The following is a 25182-nucleotide window of genomic DNA, read 5'->3' as shown; positions in this document are numbered from 1 at the left end:
CACTTTTGCCAGTTTTTTTTCCTGATTCTCTTTGTCCCAAAATGAGGTTCACTTTGGTGACTGTGTGTGTCAGTTGCACTGTAATAGGTAAGTTTTTGAGGGAAGGGGTCATGTTTTACTCCATTTTATCTCTCATCCTTAGAACATGTCTGGTACTGGTAAGCTTTTGATAAACTGAGGATTATATTAAAATGGCTGACTGCTTTTGCTTGTGATTATGTACTTATAAATGTAAATAGATACCAGATGTGAATATACCATCAATGGTTATCCAGGGTTGCTGTATGATAGTGATACACTAGGTACAACCATCCTCATCGGCAACATCCTACGTCTAATATAGAGGGGCCCGTGCCATACTAGTTGAATACCAAGTTGCTTTTTCTTTAAATTTGAAAATATCCAATAGATACTCTGATTCTGAGGATTCAGAATATCTATTTTTTTTTTGTATACAAATTTCCTAATCATTGCTGATTCTATTGTATTTTATATAAAAGCTAAGCATTTTTTTGCTTCTTGTATTATCAAACAAGAATTTAAAAAAATTAAAAACGTAACAAATTTCTCACACAATCTTTTTAAGGTACCAATATTTTGATAGCACTATGAAATAAAATAAATGTAATATAATTGGGGACAGGTAAAATCAGAAAGAGGACTGGCAGTTTCTTAAGATTAATTTTCAATAACCATTATAATATTTTGCACAAAACACATCTTTTTTATTTATTTTTTTTTTTTTGCGGTACGCAGGCCTCTCACTGTTGTGGCCTCTCCCATTGCGGAGCGCAGGCTCCAGACGCGCAGGCTCAGCGGCCATGGCTCACGGGCCCAGCCGCTCCGCTGCATGTGGGATCTTCCCGGACCGGGGCACGAACCCGTGTCCCCTGCATCGGCAGGTGGACTCTCAACCACTGCGCCACCAGGGAAGCCCTGCACAAAATACATCTTTAATTGAACTTAGCAACTCTGGGTACAGGAGAGCTTCTCAACGTGTGTTTGTATGTACACATACAGACACACACACACACACACACACACAAATGATATTACCTCTATTCTAACTCTGGAATATTTGTGAATTTAAAAAAAAAAAAGCGTCAGTAGGGGTTTCCCTGGTGGCGCACTGGTTGAGAATCTGCCTGCTAATGCAGGGGACACGGGTTTGAGCCCTGGTCTGGGAAGATCCCACATGCCGCGGAGCAACTAGGCCCGTGAGCCACAACTACTGAGCCTGCACGTCTGGAGCCTGTGCTCCGCAACAAGAGAGGCTGCGATAGTGAGAGGCCCACGCACCGTGATGAAGAGTGGCCCCCACTTGCCACAACTAGACAAAGCCCTCTCACAGAAACGAAGACCCAACACAACCAAAAATAAATAAATAAATAAATTAACCTAAAAAAAAAATTAAAAAGAAAAGCGTCAGTAGAAGTGACATAAACAAACTTTAGAATTCAGGTAAAGTCTGGATGAGGTTAAATAAAAAACATTTTATAGATGGTTTTACATAAAGATAATATAGGGCATGCATACTCAGTAGGGGTAATGTCACACACAAGGGGGCAATAACTGAGTTTGGGGGGCTGCAGAAGTCTTGGATACTACAAAGCTTTCTGCCTCTCCTAAGCTCAATGCAAATGCAAAAAAATATTTTACCTTAGTATGTAATTTCTCTAGCAAGGTAGAATTATATTTAATATAATTTTTCTCCCTGGTCAGAGGTGATTATCAGAGGTGATAATGAAAATCTATAGATGCGTGGAAAATGTTGTCATTATATTACCTAAGCATAAGGAGTTTTGCCTATTTTCCAGCGAAATGAAATAAACTGCTTTTAATTTTAAAGCGCTTTAGCAACAGTCTTTGACTATAAACAATTAACTCACTAATTACAAATAATGCTTGCCAATTCATTAAAAGACAGAAGAAAAACAAGTATTAAATGTTCCTTCCAGTCTTAAATGTTGTAAATAATAGCAATAAAGCTAAATTTACTCATTTTTTAAATAATTTTTTTCAAAAGTGTTGTTTATTTATTTATAGGAATTTACTCAGCCTAACTATTGATATTATATGACCAAAATCATTTATACTGAGTTATGTGGTTTCATTTTATAACCAAACTAAATTAGTTTCCTGGAAAATAAATAAGCAGTTAAAGGAAAAGGTATCATTCCCAATTAGCTAGATTTCTGCTGGTCCATGTTTAATGTCATAATACAATAAAATAATCTGGCAAATGTTGCTGTTTAGGAACTAGCTTCATTATGAAAGTCAGGAAAAAGCTGTAGCTCTGCATGTCCTTAGCATATACTTGATAATTAAAGCCATATGCCTCCATCAGTCTGGAAAGAATATGAATAAAGGGGGAGAAACAAAGAAACTAGCTTAGGAACCTGTTTGAAATGGATGAATGTACAACTATGTCAAAAACTGTGCTTCACTTCTCTAAGTTTAAATTTAAATTTAATTTAAATCATTTAAATTAAATGATTATCATCTTAACTCTTGATAAAATGTTTAAGAAAAACATCATCAATATTCTGTGTTTTAACCTGAGCGACTAAGAGCCAACATCATTTAACGAACATTCCTTCATCCCATAGAACATTGAACTATGTGGTTCAGGGATAATATAAAAAAGGGAAAGAAGACACGGTCTGAGAAACAATTAGCAAATTTTATAAGTGGAGAGCCAGAACTCATTCTTGTACTTTAAAAAGGGCTTCAGAACACTTTCAACATGTCATACAAATAGGGGCAAATTAACAGAGTAAAAACTGAGTAGACAATCCCAAGGAGACATGGAAAAAGAGTCACTTGGAGTTCATTAAGTAAATCTTACCAAAAGAGGTTATACCTAAGCCAGGTTTTGAAAGACAAGACAAGTGGAATGGTTGAAAAGCAAACAGGAAAAAAAAAAAAAAAAAAAAAGAAAGAAAGAAAAGCAAAGAAAAAGAAAAAGCATGCAAATGCAAAGAAATCCAGAGAGAACAAAAGCTTACAAATGTAAATAAGCAAGATAGGCAGCTATGCTTTCTGGGGGAGAGAAATCCATAGTGGGATTGGTACAATTAAGAAAAGTAGGACCTATGAGAGGACTCAAGAGAGTCAAATGCCCTTCAACACATCAGTTTGATAAAATTAGCCAAACTGAGTCATTGAGCATTTTTGGGTAGAGAGAGAAATGTTTTGATGGGAAGAAAAACAACAAAACAAGAAACACTAGCACCTTAGAAAAGTTTTGTGATGATCAAAATGATTCTAAAATATATTTAGACATATATCCAATAACTTTACTTGCAGGCTGAATCATCCTTAACATGGAATTATCCTTACAACTGTAAATGTCAGAATATGCAGTTTATTTTTTATGCTATTTATACGACAGCTACTTCCAAAACAGATTTTTGAAGGGCACAGAGTAAAATCATAAAAGAACATTAAAATAGTAAATGAGGGTGAGCAAGAATATAGCAGGAACACTTAACTAAGAAAAGCTACTGCCATTAAACACAAAACTGAGCACTAAATTTCTGGTAGCCAAAGCAAAAGCTAAATAAGATGAATTCTCTCATTCCTTTATTTCATCATGAAGCAAATATTTATTGATAACATAACATGTATAAAATTATGGTCAAATATTTTAAAGAAACCCAGTTCATCAGCAGCTAATTTTTTTTTTTTAGTTTTTAATTCAAAGAAGAATTTTTTGTTTTGATAATTAAATGAGAGATACCAATTAGCATAAGGAAGGAATGGTGTTCCCTTTTGTCAAAATTACAAAAACTGCAAATGTTCTACTTAGGTCTATTTCTTAGAACAAACGCTGATGAAACTGAGGGCAAAATACTTGTAAATATTATGTAAAGGCAAGGCTTTAAACAATGCAGATATACTCCAGTTTAGTAATCTGATATAGGAATTAGGAAGAATGAATGGCTCCCTTTCTAGCAAAATTACAACAGTAAATGTTCTTCTACCTAGGGGTAATAACAAACCCTGATCAAGCTGTGGACAAAATATTTGGTTATATATACATAAAGGCAAATAATGTAGGTAAGCTCTGTTTTGGCAATTTGATGTACTCATTTGGAAGAATGACTGGTGTAGCAGATACATTTCAGGATATTTGTTGAGCCAAAATTGATGTTTTCTTCTCTTTTTCCTTCTTTTCCTTCCCCTTCTTCTTCTTCTTTTTTTTTTTTAATGTCTCACATTACCCCTACCTTCTCCAATATATAGGGGTGTGCTTGGACTTCATGACCATGTGCCATTGGCCACAGTTAATTGGATCAGAGTTGGAAATCATACTAAAGATGTCTTGTAAGATTCTTTTTTACCACAACATTGTTCTGAAATACTTTTACTGAGTTTAAGCTATTCCTCTAAGCAGAAGGGAGATAAACCAGAGAGCAGTTAAAAGCCATCTTCTACTACTGCTTCTCTTTGGATTTGGTGAAAGATAAGATGAAAGAAGAGGGGAAGAAAGGAGGAAAGGGGCAGAGGAGTGAGGGAAGTAGGAGGGAAAAAAGGCTTAGGAAGAGGAGAAGGAAAGGAGGAGAGAGAGAGGAGGAAGAAACACTAGAGAGAGAGACAGACACAGAGACAGAGGTGGGCTGCCTGCTTTCCTTCCAATGGGTTTTCAATACTTGATTCTATTTTCAGGGCTTATTGAGGACTTGCAAGTTTTTTTTTGTTTGTTTGTTTTGTTTTTTTGTTTTTTTTCCCCTTTTTATGTCTTTCACTATTTTAAAGGAGCTTTTAAAAAGAATATCTTCATAATCACTGCCTCTGCTTTAACACCAGTGGAAGAAGAGCAGGGAATGCCTGATCAGGGTAAGCAGCATTTCACCAACACAGTATTCTAGTTCATCCAAATTGCTGCGATCCACTGGGAACATGAAGATGGCAAAACCAGCACTGTCATGCCTAGATGGTGTCCTGGTCTTCTATTCCAGGGGTCTCAAATGCCACATGGTTTGGCCTCAGATTGGTTTGCTTGTGCCGTGATGACTGGCCAACCTTAGATATTTTTAGCAATCTCTATTTTGCTACCCTTGTGCTTCTGACTTGCTTTACGTTTTTTTCTCACTACTGCTCACATCTTATTATTTCTTCCCCTCTCTTGCAAAATTTAGTTATCATTAACCCAAAGTTGTGCAAAGGGCCTAAGGGTCATGGTATGAACTTACAAATTAAATATACTGTTTAAGGTATATAGTAAATGATTCAGTAGATACAATTTGAATACACGCTATATACAATATAATGTACAAGACACATGGGAAGAATTAAAGAGGAAACATCAACAACACACTGTTTGTGGTAATTCTACAAGTGACACAGTAACTGAATTTAGCTTATAACAGTTTCTGTCTACCTGCTTTTCCTAGGACAATTTTGACTCTGCCCAACCAGGTATGTTTTCTAGAACTGGCAGGGTTCTAGAGCTAACAGAATTGGAATATTCCTTTTCCATGGAATATTAAGGGCAAGTTCCATTTTGGCTGAACTCTGGTATCTACATATATACTGGATTATTTCCCTCTTCTGCTTCTGTTGCAGAAAAATTCAGCATAAAACTAAGATTTAGACGTATCTTTATTGTGTATTTGCCATAATGTACAAAAAATGTTTTTAATCTTGTTTATTCAGTGTATACAGCTAAAGCTCTTACTTTATGCTAATTTTAAATATGAATGTGTGTACATATAAGCATTTATTCTGAAAATTTTTCTAATCCTTTAAATGTTAATGTCTTCATTCAAAGACAGAATCCATTCTCTTCTCCATCTACGCTACTCCCTTCAACTACATTTGACTGAAAAGGTTAGGTTACTCTTGCCTGGAAAGCAAGATATCAGAGTCTTGATATGAGTAAATACTCTAGAAATCCAAGGTCACAATATATTTTTCAGCTGAAATCTTCTACAGAGAAAATTAAATTATTAGTATCTTTGCCTATGTGAGAGATTCCCGCTCTGATCTCCACAGTCTTTCACATGGAGAGTACTACTCTCAAACACAAAGATATTTGGTCCTTTTATCTGCAAAATGGAGATAATAAAAGTACTTATATCGCAGAATTTTTATGAGGATCTAGTGACATGTTTCTATGAAAGTACTCTGCAAGCTCTGAAGCATATTTAAAATGGTACTTATTTACCTAATGCAGTGATGTAGAAGATCTAATATAGTGTTCCTAAGAGGAGTGGTTAGAAGGTGACATCATACTGATGAGGGGAAATAAAGTGCTCAGTGTTCAATACCATTAGTGTGTGTAGTCCTGAAAATTCATCATCAAAGACTATAAAGAAGCCCCAAGCTAGACACTATGGGGAATTAAAATGGGTCTTGGACATTGACTTTATTTTCCTAGAGCTTATTTTCGGGCATAAGGCATGAAATATAATGATAAAAGAGAATAATGCATGATCACTCTTAAAGAAATAGCATCACTATCGAAATAAACACCTCAAGATTTCATTTCAGAGGAGTTTCATGGAAGTGAGACATAAACCTAGACTGTGAGGAAATGGTTGGCTTAAACAAACAGAAAGAAATGTGATGAACAATATGAAAGGCACAGAGGGCCCTGTAATCATAAAGGGCTAAGCTGTGAAGGAGAGGTTTAGGGAGAGAAGAAAGCAGGAAACATAAAGCTGGAATCTGATTGGCCTGTACAGAGGAGTATGCTCCTGGGTACTTCATGCTTTGTGACTCTTCCCTCATGATTCCAACCCAGCAAATGGACAAGTGTTACACAGTATTTTTCGTGGATTCTCTCAGAAAAGTATCTCATCTCTTGCAGCCTAATTGGGCCCTAGGGTGAGGAAAAAATCTCTATGTGTTAAGGTCTCTTGGCCACTGGATCAGAAGCCAGTCATTGAGAGCCAATACCTTGAATGACTGTTGAAGGCATCTGGATTTTGTGGCTTCTCATTTTCTACAAAGGCTAGAAATGGTGTGGCCAGGGAGGAATTTCCTGCTACTAGAAGAGCTAAGAGGTAGTAAAAGCCAGGCACAGAGAAGGCAAGGGATGTCGCAGGTCTGAAGGACAGAGATGGAGGAAAAATCAGTAGAATTCTGGCAATTGATTGGTTGTCAAATGTCTTAGTGATTTGTAGCCTGGGCATCTAAGGAGAATTGGGGGATCATTAACAGAAAGAGGAAAAACACAAGGAGAGGCTAGTTTAGAGGAAAGGTGATAAGTTGGGTTTTTAGCTGGTTGATTGGAGTTTCCTGGGGGTGTCTAGCCAGCAGTCAGAGATAAAAGGCCTATGAGATATAGGCTGAAGTGGAATATACAGATCTATACATGATGTACAGAATGTAATATCTGACATAAGGCCTACATGTTAGTGGAAGGGTGGGGAGTGATAAGAAGCTCAAACAGAAGGAGAAAATGCTTTCATTAGCTTTCAAAAACAGGGATGAGAAAAAGGGAGCAGGGAGGGAGAAGAAAGGTAAGTGATTAAAGAGACCATCAGATTTAGTGACAAGAACACACAACAAGTGAATTTTCAGAACACAGTCTCAGACAGGAAGCAGGGAGAAGAGTGAGTGTGTGTTGAGTGAATGGAAGACAAGTAGATCAAGGGAATCTTGAGGGCAAAAGAGAGAAAACAAGCGAAAAGGAGAACAAAGATGGAGACTATGCAAAGATTGGAGGAGCAACTGACAGAATATGGAGGGTAAGATGTAGTCATTGATCTCAAGTGTTATAGAAACTCTCTGTGTTCTGAAACAGGAGGGGAGGAGAAAGGTCGAGAGGAAAACAGAAGAAATTTTGAGGAAAATAGAAGAAATATTTCAGGAAATTAAGTCAGATGCTCACCAAAGTAGAAAGTAATATCATTGCTGAGGGGTAAGAAGTCAAGGCTTAAGTGGAAAATCATTAGGGTTCAGCTGGCTCAGAAGGCAACTTAGGGCAGGAAAGAACTAGAACAGGAAGAACAGGCAGAAGAGACAGTCATAACGAGCGTAAGGAACAGGTGAGTGAGCATGAGGAATCGGGCAGGGTGGATGCTGCGGTCCAAGCTGGGCCAACTCCCTACTTCCTAAACTTTACATTTACACTGCTGGCAGATCAGAATGATATGATAACTGCTTATAAAATTGCCTTGAAATATCAATATTTTGTATTTTAAATTAAAATAATGTGTATATGTGCAACTGACTTTTTGATATGTGTACTCGACAATGACACTATATGGTAAATAGATTATTATCCATAATAACGGTAATAGTATTAATAATAACAGAGTAGTATGCTCCAAGTACATAGCTTAGACTAATCTTCACCCAAATTCTAAGAGCTCAGTGCCATTATTACCCGCATTTTACATCTACAGAGCCCAGAGCTTAAAAAAGTTGACTTGATTTAGATTATACGGAGAGTAAATGGCAGGCCAGAGATGCAAACCCAGGGCCAGATGATCCCACTGTGATATCAAGGACACTCATTTCTTTTTTTTTTTTTTTACGTCTTTATTGGAGTATAATTGCTTTACAGTGGTGTGTTAGTTTCTGCTTTATAACAAAGTTAATCAGCTATACGGATACATATATCCCCATATCCCCTCCCTCTTGCGTCTCCCTCCCTCCCACCCTCTCTATCCCACCCCTCTAGGTGGTCACAAAGCACCGAGCTGATCTCCCTGTGCTATGCGGCTGCTTCCCACTAGCTCTCTGTTTTACGTTTGGTAGTGTATATATGAAGGACCCTCATTTCTGCTCACTGAGAGAATAGATACATCTCACAAGTGAGAATTGATGTGCACTATGCGAACTCAGGAGGGAGCTGAGTGAAGGTGCTGGAGCTGGGGAGGCAACAGTTGGTGTGAAACAGTCACAATATACAGGATAAATACATATACAGGCCAACTTATATATTCTTCTCTATGTTTATCTGTACATTTTTCCTAATACCAGCCTGACTCACAATAGAGTTAAGAGAAACTGTGTGTGTCCACACAACAGATCAATAAGCCGACCGCTGTTTATGGTGACTACCTCCCTTGAAACCAGACATCCGGTGTGAAAGGGTCCTTTGATCACTGGTGGGGATTGCAACAGCCCTGAGGACTCTCACAGCCCTGGACAATCTGCTGGATCGTCATGCCTGAGCCTTGCTGAGAGACAAGAAACATCTTTATCAGAGGAAGTCATTTCAAACCAGGGCTCTTTAAAGTGATTCGCAGAAAATTATTTCAGATTTTGGTGCTGTTGTTGTTTGTTTGCTTTTTTTTTTTTAGTGCCTGGCCCAAAGCCAGTACAGCACCAACTCCTCAGTCTCTGAAATCAGAAGAGAGTCATGAGAAAATGATGGCTTACATGCAATTCCATTTGCAAACCCATTTTATTCATTCTTTCAACAATTTTTAGTGAGTGACTAATACTTGCAAAGCCCTGGGCTAGACAGTGTGATGCTGGCTGTCATGGAATTTCAGACTGCAATTAGCTAAAACTCACACACAAAAAAATTAATTATTAATTAATTTTAAAATAAATATAAAAAGCACACAAATAAATGTAACTCCAAACTTAGTTAAGTAAATCAGTGGCATTATTACTCTTAAACAGCAATTTTTTTCCAAAGTAAAACCCACAAGGATACATCCCTCCTTTTCTAGACGTAATACCTCTCTCCTGCTTCCCATTTCAAGTTAGATCTAATAATGACTGTTAAAGGAAAAGACCTGAAAAACATGTGTGATTTTATAGTCTAAGAATCACATCTCATTTTACCACCTGTCTTTGACAGCCTTCATAGTTTTAAATAACAATCGCAAGTACAGTGATATTTCTGCACTGGTACAATGGACTGTGTAACAAATTTGAAAACACAGGAACTACTTAAGAGAAATATTTAGATTGTGTCTAATTTAAATAGATAGTCCATTGGGCAAGGACTGTGTCTAATTCTATATTAGGTACAGCACATTGCAAAATGTTGGCACTCAATAAACGTAAAATAATAACAGTCTTTTCCCCTTTAAAGTATATAATTACATCTACCCCCTACTGTGCACCAAGCTCACTGACAGATCTTTTGTTTATTAAATCCACAGCCCTGAAGGCATACAGTACTGCAGCTTCAATACAAATTGCAGTAAAGTCCTCTCTCCTTTAGGTAAAACTTTAAATATCTACAAATCCCTGAAGAACATCTTAATTTAGCCGTCCACCAACTATTTTATTTAACCAAGTGCAGGAAACCTTTTCAAAGTCCCCAAAGTGGAATCCAAACACTAAGGGGAAATGTGTTCTCAAAGTTAGTTTGGAAATATGTCATGGAATAAAATTACTTTTAGCTAATTTGCCATTTCTCTCTCCTAAAGAAACATGTCAAGCTGCTGAGCCAAGCTCTAAGCTTTATGCAGGAAACATTCAATAGGTTCCCATGCTTGTGTTCAAAGTGTGCTATTATCCAAGTAGCCTGAACTGAGGAGAAAAAAAAAATGACTCATGTACAGCTTTATTCGAGACATTTGCACTACAATGAACTAAGCAAAGCAACAGGTCAAGTTAAAAAATATTGCAAAAAGCAACAGCGGCCGAAGCCCCTTCAAGGGGAATTTTGGACTAGAAAGCCCTTTTGCTTCATTTCATCATTATTTTCTTCTAGTTTCCCGTGTTTGTATTTGAATGCTTGCACTTGAACATTAGTTTCACAATCACCTATTCTACATTTGGTATTGATGAAGTTCAACATATGCTCAGCAATTCACTGCTACTAAAATAAGAAATGCAAATTCAGCTAAGTGCGCTCCAAGTCTAATGTTAAGCTGGGCCCGGGTTCCTTTGTAGTTTTTGTAGAGTATTATCATTAGTAGAGAAGGGTTAATGGCAAAGGCGAATGATTGTTTAAAAATTCACATTACCAAAGTGGATTACATTGCATCTACTGAGGGGATCAACAATGTAAGCCTACACTAAGCCATTATTGCAGAAACAAAGCTTTCATTTTAAGCCTTTGGAAACAAGCATAAAATGGACAAAAGAAAAAATTCTTCTGATGTAAGAACAAGGCAAGCACTACATGCTTTTCATCCTTACTCACTTTTAGAGCCATGATGAATGTGCAAAAAATGGAACATCTCCCTAAAGAACACATCATTAAATTATAACATATCGGCATTTCAGAAAATGCTTCTTCTCTATAGTTAGAAATCCAACAGAAATACTTTACGTAAACGTCTTTTTCCTTTTGTTGAGAATCAGTCACAACATGGAGAAGTATATTTTTTAGGACTGTCTCACCATTTGTTCTTTTATCTTCTAATGAGAAGGAAAAGAATGATTCTGAAAAATACATTCCCACAGCCAGTGTCATGGTTTACTCTTTGCAGTAGCTAATTCATTACAAACAATATTGGTATGTGGTAACTGAATGCTAAAGCACCAGTTACTAACAGGAACAGGGTCTGGTTGGAGGCTACATGTACTTGATAAGTATTATTTTCCACAACAAATTCAGAAGTGCATCACTGACATCACCTTACAGATGTAGAAACTGAGGCTCAGAGTGTAATAATGCTACCCAAAAATATTCACAAGAATTAGAAATGCATGGATACCAATAGGTAAAAAATATGCATAGTAGTTCTAGTAGATTTACTAGAATATATAATAAGATACACATGTAAACATATAAAAATAATATATCTGATTGTTATATTAAATAAATATTTTATGTTATGTAATAATATATATGTGTATATTTTGTTAAAGATATATTATATATATTTGATTATATATTAAATAATATATTAAAGATAAACACATGAAAACATGACTATAATAAAAGTCAATGTTTTCACAACGAGAATCCTAGGAATAAAAGTATCTACTAGAATACTTTTTTCTGCTTAGAATTCTGGGCTTAAAGAATTGATGTTTTATTAGATGGAAGTTTTTTTAGTAGGTAAGTGTAACTGAGGCTTGTTAAACTAGAATGTTTAGTCCAGCAAGTATAATGCCCATGGTAGCCATTTTTATAGTATGTCTAAACTGTCCTCTATAGCTTACTGTATTTTTATACATAAGAAACATCATGCATAAACATATGTAAAAAAACACCTTCAGGGCTCCCCTGGTGGCGCAGTGGTTGAGAGTCCGCCTGCTGATGCAGGGGACGCGGGTTTGTGCCCTGGTCCGGGAAGATCCCACATGCCGCGGAGCGGCTGGGCCCGTGAGCCATGGCCGCTGAGCCTGCGCGTCCAGAGCCTGTGCTCCGCAACGGGAGGGGCCACAACAGTGAGAGGCCCCACGTACCACAAAAACAAACAAACAAACAAACACCTTCACTGGTCCCTCTGTAAAATCACACCCTTGCTTCACCTCCTAACACTAAGTATATATTTAAGGGTTAGGAACAGAGGGGTTTTGATTTGGGGGTAAAAGTTGATAATAAGTATGTAATAAAACCATAATCTATGCTGAAAAGAAAAAAATTAAGTGACATGGAATTGATGTCATGTTTATAACCTGCAGAACGGTAAACTCCTTATAGGCAAAAGACCCAAGAATAAATCATTGTTTCCCCCATAAGGCTTAGCAAGCAATAAACCTTGGAATAACTGAGTGAATGAATGCATAAAGTTAATTATGCCTTGCCCAGCTCACATTTTTGGAGACTGGAAGGAAGCTGGAGGGAGATGACTTTATTATGGGCTCTGTTACTACTATCTATGCTTGGTTCATTCCCACTACCAAAAAAACAGAAGTCCACGCTAAGCAGGAAAGTCATTTCAAGACAAAAGTACCTTCTGTGCAAGAGCTCTCAAATGTATTTTTATGTATAAATGTATCATAAATAATAAGTAAATATTGTATATACATATATAGAGAGAGAAAGAGGGAGATACACATACATATAGGTAGGTGTTAAAAGTCCTCAGTACATTTTACTTAATGAATGATTGAAATATTTACTAAATACCTACTATAATGCAAAGCGTTGCAGTAGATTTTGTAACTAACCTCCACAGTGATAGGGATATACCAATTAAACCCTAAATAGACCATTTCTAATAGCTTGAAATTCTAATTTTTCTATTTTGTGTTTCTTTATTACAACATTATACATGATAATTGTAACAAGTCAAACAATCAGAGAGAAGAAAGTCAAGTGCTGTGACTTTCCATCTCCCATCAACAACCCTCACACTGAGGTAAGTTTCATATACATTCTTCCCTATCTTTCTCTATGTTCACAAAACATCTTCAAATTTGAAATAACCATGTATATAGAAGTATTAAAGCAAAAATGTGATCATAAGTTCATTACAAGCCTCTTGCTTTTCTCACTTAATAATATATCATAGACACCCACCAAGGCCAATGCTGATAGCTCCTATTCATCGTTTTGAATATCTACATAATGCTGCATACTTTGGGTTCACCACACTTCATTGAACTATATGCCATTATTAATGAAAATTCATGATTTTTTCCAGATTTTTGTTCTCACAAACATTGATGAATAGTTTTGAAGACATATCTCAAATATTAGTATATTTGTGTTGAAATGTCCCTTTATTGAGAGACTTGATTTTTTTCTTAGCTTTTTGTTATTACACATAGTAATGTAGTACAGTGTTGTAAACATAGTTTTACATATTTGTACCTTTACTTCTCCAAGATATATTATTAAAAGTGAAACAGCTGAATCAGGGGTATGATCACATTCGTTTTAATTTTTTTTATTTTATTAGGTAATACAGATCACTTTCCAAAAAAAAAATTACAATTTATATTCCTTTGTAGAAATTTGCTTGTTTTCCCCATACCTTCACCAACACTGGATAATATCAATATTTCTCCCTTTTGCCACTTTTGTGAACAAAATACCAGATATCCTTTTATTTGCATTTCCCATGTTACTGGGGAGTTTGAGCAGCTTTCCATGAATTTATTAGCCATCTGCATTTCTTCTTTTGTGAATTACCTACTAATATCATTTACTCACTTTCCCATATAACCTTTGTCTTTTTTAATCAATTCATAAGACCCCTTTTTACATGAGAAATTTTCTTCTCTCCATTATTTCATGGAAATATGAATATAGTGAGAACCAAGAAAACACATAGCCCAAATTGCTGGACTGGTTTAAAATAAACATTTGTGACATTGAAAGAAAGTTTGCAATATTCACTTTCTAAATTATTAAGCTGCACAAGGACTGGGGCCTTTGTTTTGTTAAATCATGTATCTCAAGAATCTAGAACAGAGCCTGGCAAAAAATAGAAACTCATTAACATATCTACATATACATGTATTTAATATAGAATTTTTAAAATAAATGTGCATATATATGTACTAACCTCCAAAACTGTAAAATATTTGTGGGAAGGAAGGTTGTTTGTATTTTGTCATTATGTAGTGTTTCTAATCCTTAGCACATCTCAACATTCATTTAAGCCTCAGAGGCACAAATTGTTACTTCTGTATTAAGGATGAAAGACTGAGAAAGTTGTCCAAGATAACACAGCTGATAAATAGAGAGCTGGAATATAAATCCAGGTTTTTCTGACACAGGAGGTGGATATTTTCCACTATGTCATCCTGCCCATCAGAATGTAATCTGACCTGGGGTTGGCAGAAATATGTTTATCATCTAATTTTCAGCTTTAACTGCCCCAGGACTGAGAAACAACCTAACTAAGATCTACAAACCAAGAACAACATTCTACTTGCAGTCATAATACATAAAATATTTATTTTTGTTACACTAAAAATAGCTGTAAAAACATGGACTCTAAGGCACAAGCAGTGATGTTGATAAATTTAAAAAGAAAAAAATAGGAGGCAGAAAGCAATAAGAAGGCTATTTTCTACAAAAAGCCAAATATTGTGCCAAGAAACTAGAGGAGAATGTGATTAAAGCAGTGCAGTTTACAAACAGTATCTTACAACTAGGTCTAGAAGCACCTATACCAATCATAGAACTGAAGACTCTGTTAATTATGTCAAATTCTAACACAATCACACAGAGATTGTCAAAGACATATGTTTAACAATAAAAGCATAAAAGTATTTCAGGCTACAAAATAAATATATAATAACTTGAAATAAGAAAGATGTGAACTTTATTAACCAAGTTTGTGTGTGTGTTTGCACATGAGCATGAGTATGTAAATTAAATCTCATTTCTTTGAAGTAACAATTGTATATATATATATATATATATATATATATATATATATATATATAGAGAGAGAGAGAGAGAGAGAGAGAGAGACATATATAAAGCTCCAAGCTGTTAAATGACAATTGAGTAACCTGTACTGAATAACATATAATTATCATTGACTGGACTATTTTCTGTAACTCCAGAATGTTCTTTTTCATGCAGTGGAATCATTACATTTTTTTCTTCTTTTATTTTTTTAAATGCTATTTCTCATAATGATTGCCACGGATTATCAGTAATTGGTTACCACAAGTTCACCTAGCAGATATGATTTTAAAAAATTCCTCAGGCAAAAATGTTGGCTTTTTTTTTTTTTACATTCAGACTCAGCACAGTCTGTCTTCTCTGTAAGTGAGCTGAAAACAGAAATCTCTCAGCTAAGATTTTGATAAAGGCGAGCAAACACACAAATAATAAACTATTAGCTAAAATACCAATGATTACCATGTTTGGGGTCTGACAGATACAATTACTGCTAGAATGTAATATTGCCATGGAATCACTTGGCTAATAGTATTGAATGAAAACCCTCCTACCGAAAAGCCACACAGTTTGCTGTGGCAATCCAAAACCTTTGGTATTATTCTTTGTTAGGGTTAGAGTTCTCTCCTTTTCTGTCAATCTTCTATGTGAAAGAACATTCTTAGAAGACAAGAAAGCTTAGATTAAAGGTTAACATTGACCCAATACATTCTAAAAAGCTAAATAATAACAACCCTTCTACTGAAAATTAAACATCAAAAATTATAATCAATTTATAATCAATTTCAGAGCCCCATGAAAATTATTAGAATGATAGTTAATTATTAAAACAAAAACAACTTTGTAAATTTGTCATTTGAAGAGAGATGAAATATTAATTATAAGTTCTACTCTAAATAATATTTTGGAATTTTTTCCTTCAATATGTATTTTATCTAAAACTATAGCATATAATTTCTATAACATTCTATAAATGTAATCACTCATAAAAATGTTTGGAGAATGTTAATTTAAAATGAAAATCTGAAACAATTTGTATTTCTCTGAGATATACACATTTCTATTTTTCAAAAGATATAAAATATCCACAAAATTTATATAACTTTCAATGTAAATTTATGAAGTCTATAGGAGACAAGGAAAAGGCAATTGACCTTTTGTTCGATGCGGTACTCATAATATGATTTAATCATGAAAAGAAATGCTTACCTAGTATTATAAAATAAACAATTCCTTATAAATTCATTCCAATGTTTTACCACTATGACAGTTATTTAATTTTCATGAAATAGTATCAATCCAATAAGCCACCAAAATGACTTAGATCTTAGTTAGTTCTTAGTTACTAGAACTGTAACATTCTTTCCTAGGAGATGTTTCTAGGAGTTTAAAGAATTTTTTTTATACAAGTTCTTTGTTTCTTTCTTTGTATTCTTAAAAGATCTTCACAACAACAAAGACATTTATTTGACAGATTTCAAGAATTTAAATGGAGCCAAAGATGCCATGTCTAAAATCCAATCATGATAGGAAACATAAAACTTTGCTCCCCTGGACCTTAGTTTTCTTTTTGCTGCTGAAGTTCTGTTGCCTCAGAGAAGAGAAGGTCCCAGTCTTGCCTCTGGTCCAGCCACCCCAGAACGGCCCCCCTCCTCTGCCATCCCCCTCCAACCTTCTGACCCTGCTGCCCACATAGCAAACTGTGTGTGGTGAGGGCAGAAGGGAAAGGCATGAGGATGGCAAGAAACAAAAGCCCCAGGATGCTCCGACAGAAAGGAAATAATAAAATTCTTAGTATTCCGCTAAAGAATAAATTTACCATCCCACCATCCTATCTGCATGACAGTTTTCAATTATAATTATTAAACTCTTCTTGGTTCACATTAAAATGCCTAAATAAGTGAGTAACCTAAATTTTCCATACCGTAACTTAAAACCAGATATTTAACACAGTTAGTGGAAACCCAATATCTGATCCTATAAGAAAGAGTTTCACTTTCTTTAAAATAACACTCTGAAAAACTGTTCTGAAAATACAAACTTCTCGTGTTGCACACCTAAACTGTCATGGTTATAAAATGAGACTAAATTCTTTAGCTAATCTTATTCATGAAATATTTCACGTGCTTTTAGAAAATACCACATTGCGGTTAAACACCATTATTCCATTATGCCTGAAAATAACCAGTGGCTTACAGCAGTAAACAATTCAAATTGCATTCCTTGTACTGGAAAGCTAAAATGCTTACAGAAATAGAACTGATATTAAAAGCCCTAAGAAACTCAATATGTTTTCATCTGAATACTAATTCGTCGAATAACTTACTGGATACACATTTATAGTGGCTTAACAAAGTGTATTTCAAATAAGATTACATTAATTTTGCAAGGAATCAAGCCTCAATATTCTGTATAATTTACTAAATATTCCACAAAGAATAGTCCATTTCAATTATAATAGTAAAGCACAACAAAGAAAACCTTCCAGTCAAACTAGTACTATTCACTGCCAGTAACAGCATGTAATATAAGTTGGAGAAAAATTTAGTAAAAATGTTTTAATTTTATAAATTGGTTTCCATATTAACTTATATTTAAAATACAATCAGAATGCCCATCTACAATGCACCAAGTCCTATCTCATTTTTATTTTATAACACTTCCATCTTAATACAATATAAAGATATTCAAAATTATTTCATCACATTTTTTAAAAGTTAATGTTGTATTTACCTGAAAACATAAACATCTGAGGGATAATCTTGTTATAACAACATGGTATTAAAAAGGGATGTAGAGTTTAAACTTAAAAAATATTTTCTAATTTCCCAATTTTCCTATACATTATTTTTTTAATTAAAATCATTTTAGTATAAAATATTGAGTTCCGTTCATAGGGATTTATGGACTACCTTTCCTGTGATAGGTTCTTGAGAATACAGATAATAACAAACATATTCCCTTCTTTTGAGGATTTATAAATGAAAGCTATTTGAAATTAAGTTAGAGAATGGGTCCGAGTAGCATTAAGGAGATTTCAGTATAATTACATGGGGAGACTTAGGTTTGGGACAGAGTACACTGCAGTAATTGGGGCACGTTCATTGATGGGAAGAAGCAGGTCTCCAGCCAGCAAGACCATTTTAGACTAATGTAATAATCTAGGGTAATAGTAAACAGGATAGGAAAGGAAGAGAAAGATTCAAGAAGTACTTAGGAGTCAAAATCGTCAGGGATTAAGGTTTACGGGATGTGAGATGAGAGGAACTTCTGAGTCTGACACCAGGCTTGTGTCCTAGGTGACTCAGGGAAGGATGGCGCTGGGGACTGCAAAAGAAAACGGAGGGAACGGAACACATTCCTGACTGGGGTGAAGGAGGAGGAGATCAGCATAGAGAGAGAAAGAGACATTTTTGTGCTGGGTAAGTCTGAGTTACTAGTTTTTCATCCAAGTTTATATGGGCAGCAAATATTTTCTTGTGTGAATCTGAAGTTCTGGGATGAAGGTCTAGATCTTAGGGATGTTAGTTGATGGTACAGTTTAAAACTGGAAATTGGTGAGCTTGCCCAGGAAACATGTATAGAATAAGAACAAAAAAAGAATGGGAAAGATATTTGAGGAAATATTCATGTGTGAAGAGAGAGGATGGTGCTAAATTCTGTCCAATGTAGCACATGATGATTAAGACTGGACCACTGGATTTGGGAAGAGGAGATTCAGAAAGTTAACAATAATTTTAGTAAAAGGAGCTTTAGGGGTGTGGCAAAGGGTAGAGGTTATCACAGTGGATTGAGGAATTAATGACAAATTTGGTAGCAAGTAGATAACTATATATACCACGATGTCTAGCTGTTTAGAGGAAAGTGATAGGATTTTAACAAGTAGAGAAACACTGAACAAGAGGAGATTCATTTGTTGCTTCCTTTTTTTGCTAAGGACATCAGAATCTTGACCATATTTAAAGGCAGAGGAAAAGAGCTAACAAAAAGCAATAAGCTAAAAATATAGGAGAAATGGAAATGACTGGTGAAAAATAAACCAGAGGGGATCAAGAAAAAAATTAAAAAATTAATTAATAGACAAAAAGAGGGTTCACTGCCTTATTCAAAGACTGAAAGCAGGGATGTGAATGGGTCAAGAAGTTTCTAGCCCAGGGAATTCAACTTGACGTCCTTCATACTTTGCTTGCTGTTCTTACTGAAAAACTTTTCATTGTTGTTTCTGAAATACTTGAGAGTAACTTTATTGTAAATAGAATACTTACTCTTTTAACTTAAAAATACCTAGAATAGGACTTCTGGCAAACATAATTTCTGTTAAAAGTACAGCACTATTGTTAACTGCCCATACTTGAAAACCAAGGAAACTGGTTTATAAACCAGAAGAAGCATATAACTTATAATTCTGAATTAATAATGATGTTAGGAGCCTAAAATGTCATAGGAATGCACAAAATTAGACTTATTCTCAAAACGCCCCAAAATAAGACTCAATGAGGAATGACAAAATCATTTTTATTTCATGCTAGTAAATGCAAGAAAATGGAAAGCATGACCTCATAGCATCAGGATTTCTCTATATTACATAAAGATAAATATACATGTTTTTATTTATATACTTATGTATGCATGCCTTTATGTATATAATTAGAATCCTGAATCTACTTCATACAATATATAAAAATACATAGTCTTAGAAACTGTGTTTTATCAACATTTTTATAAGTATACCCATATGCAGAGAAGTGAAGCCTATAGACAAGCTTGTGTTTACTAAATACCACTACTGTCTATTAGGGCGCTGTATCCGTTCTCTAATCTGCACCACTAGTCTTTGAGGGAGTTAACATCCCCATTTTACAGAGGCAATGACCGAAGCTCAAAGAAGTCAGGTCAATATCACATAGCTAAAAAGGGCCAGAGCTGGCACTACAAGCTTCTTCTATTTGACTTCAAAGCCCATGTTGCTTCACTATGTTGCTTCTTCTCATATATTTCCTATCTGACCTTATAGATTCAGTAAAACCACTGCTTTCATATCTAATCCATAAACCTCTATCTACTCTATCATATCTAGTCTATAAAACTCTGCATTCCTGTGATTTAACACATCAGGTTACCTCTTGGTACCTTGGAGGGCTACAGAGGCGCTACAATGAGTTGACAGCATCGTCCATTCTCTTCTGGCCTCTTACACAAAGTTCAAAGTCCACTCCCTCCCAATGAAGTGACATATTTGGATTCTGCCTTCCTGTTTCTTGACCTTACACTCCTTCCTCTGCCCAAGGAGCCTATCTTCTCCACCTGGTGAACTGCTAATCCTCCAAGGCCCCGTCACCTCTCAAATCTGATCTACAACTTTCCACGAGGTGCAGCTCTCTCCAGGCAGCTAATGGTCCCCTCCCCGTAGGCCCATAGGACATGTTTCAAGCGCTTATCACTCAGAATTATAATAATAACTTTAATCTCTCCCCTGCTGGAATGTGAGCCTTTCAGAGACAGGGATAGCATTTTATTCAATGTAGAATCAATAGTCCATAAAGCAGTATGTGGCAGATAGTAGATACTAAATAAGTATTTGCTGCGTGGTAACAATACCGTGGGCTTTGAGGATTGTGTGGGGAGATGCAGCATGTCAAATCCCACTTCTGTCTCACACCATCTATGTGAGCTTGGGCAAGTCACAGTCTGTGAGCTCATGTTCACATCTGCATGGACATATTACTCATCTTAAAGAGTGAGAACTGACACTGACAAAATTAGAGTCCCTGGCACACATTTAAGCACTTAATAAATGTTAGTTTCCTGTCTTTTCACCCCTACCTCCTGAATGCCTGAATGCAGTATAGGTAAGATTTAACAAGGATAAGTGCATTTATTGACTGAACAAATACTGCTCAAATGTGTAACAAGAGTAAGAAACTATTGTAGGTGCTGCTTGTATGTCAGAGAGAGAAATTTTTGCACTCAAAGAGTGGAGGATCTCATGAGGAAAACATAAATTTTATGCAAATGATGATTTTTTTTTAATAAGGTAGAAAACCACGTACTATAAGTGCATGAATACTGCTAGAGAAAATGTAATGGAGGGTGCAGCTATTTTGGTTGGGAAATACTGGAAGTGGTCACCAATAATCTGGAATCTAAAATAAGTTTTGAAGATTGACTGTAAGCTGGAGTCATGAATACACAGGAAACCTAAGTAAAAAGTTCAGTGTGAGCAAAGGAACAGAGGCAGGAGAGCACAGAATTTCTCTAGGAATAAAGACTTGTTTGCTTGACTTGCTAGAATACAAGAAGCATGAGAAAGTATAGTGGCATAAAGACCTCAAACTCCAGCAAAAAGAACCCTGCATATCTACTGAAAAATTAAACACAATTCAGCTTCTGGTTTATAATTCTCATGCTTCCTAATTTGAGTCCCTTTACTCTACTTATTAGGACTTTAAAAAGTTATACACAAGATGAAAAGGGAATTAAAACACAAATTGGTATTACATATTGTGCATAGAAGCAAATTCTATTGACTGATTTAGTTGAGAAAGGAGCAAAAGTTATTTTTTTCTAAAGTAGTGGTTTCACTTACTATTAATGTTGGACTATATCTGACTATTCATCCCCATCTTGCAGGATGGTGAGAACAGGAAATATGAGTAATGATTAAAAAGAGTCTTGTGTATAAAATTTTTAAAAATAAAAAATAACACTTCCTGAGAGACACCAGTGTCCTTCTCCACTGACTAGTCCTCCTTTCCCTCTGTTCCATACTCAAATGTTCTACTGCCCCCTGCTGCTTTAAGCTTCAGAAGCAAAACAAAACAAAAATTCTTGTCATCATCTTCCGATTTAACTGATTCCACCATTTTTCTTTTCTTCCAGGATGACCAAAATTCTAGGGCTTATTTCTTGGCCAAATGAAATTTTGATAGCAATGAAAGTGTAAGAATTATGCAAAACTCTGTAGGAGGAAATCACAGCTTTGAAAATCTACACACTCGAGCAATCCCATTAGACCTCATAGCTCATTTAGGATTTCTAAACTGTACATTTTCATCAGGAAGTAGTAACCAATCCCTAAACACATCATTTGCCTCTCATTCAGATGGAACCCCAAACTTTCAAACCCAAGTATACAAACTTGTGTATAATTAGAGGTTTACCATGCAAGGTATTCTTCATATATTAGATTAAATGTAATACAACAGATAAGCCTGGCTTATCCTATTTTACTGAAATTTTTTCATTAACTTCAGGAGTTTTTTAAAATTTTATTTATTTTTTATTTATTTCTGGCTGTGTTGGGTCTTTGCTGCTGCGCTCAGGCTTTCTCTAGTTGCAGAGAGCAGGGGCTACTCTTCCTTGCATTGCACAGGCTTCTCATTGCAGGGGCTTCTCTTTTTGCGGAGCACGGGCTCTAGGTGTGCGGGCTTCAGTAGTTGTAGCATGCGAGCTCAGTGGTTATGGCTCACAGGCTCTAGAGCACAGGCTCAGTAGTTGTGGCACATGGGCTTAGCTGCTCCATGGCATGTGGGATCTTCCTGGACCAGGGCTTGAACCCGTGTCCACTGCATTGGCAGGAGGATTCTTAACCACTGTGCCACCAGAGAAGCCCAACTTCAGTTTTTTTAACATGTGGTGTAGACCTTAAATTTATTTCCCATGTATTTTGATCTAAGCTGTTCCAGTTGAAAGAATGTTGTGCCTTCCTTTTTGATGTGTGTGTGTGTGTGTGTGTGTGTGTGTGTGTGTGTGTTTCCACCTCCTATTACCATTCAGAATGTTAGGTCACAGGGTTCTATGATAACCAAAAGCAACAATAAAAAAGAAAGCTATTTGGAAAGTTCTCTATCTAACACTGATCAAATGTCACATCAATATCCTAAGTATGACTTTCTTTCAATATTGCATTCAGCAAACAGTTTTGAGTAGCTTTTATGAGCTAAAATGCAGTAAAAAAATATTTAATCCTCTTTTCAGGAGTTTAGTCTAGTGTGCTAGCAAGGGGCTACTCCGCTTGCGTTTCTGATCTTAGCTAAATGAAGGTATCACAATCCACCAACTAATTCAGCCCAGATATATGAAAGTTATTCTTGATTCCTGTTTGAGTTATACACTGCTATGTAACAAAGCACCCTCAAACTTAGTCACTTAAGAGGACAATCAACGATTATCTCAAAATGCTGTGGTTTAACCAGGCAGTTTTTATCCTTCAAATGGTAAATAAAGCCAGGGTGCTGAGAAGGCTAGAAGCCGTAAAATGGCCTGACGGGATTGGCTGGGAGCAAAGATGGGACTGTTGGCTGGGGTCTCAGTTTCACTCCACATGGTCCTCTCTACATCACTTCTTGGGCTTCCTCATGGCATGGGAGCTGTTCTAAGAAGGTGCACTCTAACTGCAAGCATTCCAAGAGGACAATCCCCAATGTGCCAACATTTATCAAACCTCTGCTTGCATCTCACTAATGTCTCATTAACCAATGCCAGTCACAAGGCCAAACCCGTACTCAACCAAAGGGGCTACAGAAGGCCATGAGTACTGGGAGGTGTTTCTCAGTGGGGCCAATGTAATATAGTCTGCTACAATTCCTCTTCTTCCTTCACAAACAAGTACCTTTGAGTTCTTATTGAAATGTTCCCCAAATACATTTATATTATCCATCTTCATTGCCTTAATTCAATCTTTAGTTCTCTTTCACTTTGTTTTTTTTTTTTTTTTTTTTGGTAAATATCTAGCTGGGCTTTTTAATTAAGGGTAGGGGGAGTAATAGTGACATTCATTCAGTGAATAAACACGTATTGAGTAGTAGTGAGGAATACACTGTAGTTAGAACTGTGTGTGACACATGACTGAACAAGGTACTTCCTCTGCCTTCATAGCTAAAACTCTGCAGGGGAAAATAAATAAAACTATGCCCCTAGTCTCTCAAACCCGCCCTCCTAATTGTAATGATTTTTCTAACATACAGATTTCAATATGTCACAACCCTACTTAAACAATTTCCGTGTTTGCCCCAAACAACTAGATGAGATCCAAACTCTGTAGCACCTCATTTAAGGGAACTCAAACCAGCCTTTCCATATTCATCTCCTACTGCTTCCCCTCAATTTAACTCTCATTCTCTTTCATAGGTCTGTGTCTTTATTCCTGCCACTGCATCTAGCTGGAATGCTCCTTCAGCTCCAGGAACATGTAATTTTCTTTTTAGAGCCACACTCAAAATACTTTTCTATAAGACCTCCAGAAAGACAGAAAGAACGAATCACACATATGCCTCCACAGACTGCAATCATTGCTCTAGCTCAGTATTGATGCTGTTCCACTGTTCTTTGCATGTTTGTCCTTTCAATGGACGCTAGGCTCCCTCCAGGCACCTTGTTCCTGGTTACACAACCTGGCATTTTCAGCACCTAATACAGCTTGGTACATAGGAGGAAATAGAGGAGGCGGCATCTCATATAATTTCTTTCATTTCTATGAAATGTGCTGTCTTGCATGCACTACATCTGAAATAAAAAAATCACAGTTGTAACTAAATATTGAATTTATGACGTCAGAACTTCTCCAAGATAAACTGTGTTCTAATGAGAAATGAGGGCTAATAAAGAAATTTCTTTTCTGTGAAAAATAAATAAGTGAAATGTAAATATAAAGAGCCACTACACTTTGGTTCAAGCCTTGTTTCAATGCCTTGGAATAAGCAAAATGTCTGCCTTCCAAGGGTGCTGATAAGGTAAGGCTGTATCTTGCAAATCAGGCCACCGAATGTCTTTGAATGAAATTCTGCATTCTTATGAATACAATCCAAAGAGTGAAACTGTATTAAAAGTAAGTCTTACACAATATAAAATTAAAGTATTCCATATAACACTACTTCCATTTAAAATTCATCATGAGGACATATCCACTGAATTTTTCGAAAGTATAGTATTTGAATTAATGATAAAATATGACTCACGTTAAACTTTAATTGTAGTTATAAGACTTCAAAAAGTGA

The 25182-nt window shown here is 35.9% G+C and overlaps 1 protein-coding gene across 3 annotated transcripts in view; it reads right to left on the bottom strand.

Annotated features, from left to right (window-relative positions):
- The window catches only part of SLIT2 (slit guidance ligand 2), a gene marked incomplete at both ends in the record, with an annotated part of 384978 nt that overhangs the window by 310329 nt on the left and 49467 nt on the right, over window positions 1-25182 (bottom strand). The window lies entirely within an intron of this gene.

This window comes from Hyperoodon ampullatus (assembly GCF_949752795.1).
Source record: "Hyperoodon ampullatus genome assembly, chromosome: 1".
In the NCBI taxonomy this organism is placed as follows: Eukaryota; Metazoa; Chordata; class Mammalia; order Artiodactyla; family Ziphiidae; genus Hyperoodon; species Hyperoodon ampullatus.
The sequence above is the reverse complement of the archived record's forward strand: the minus strand, read 5'-3'. Positions and strand labels throughout refer to the sequence as shown.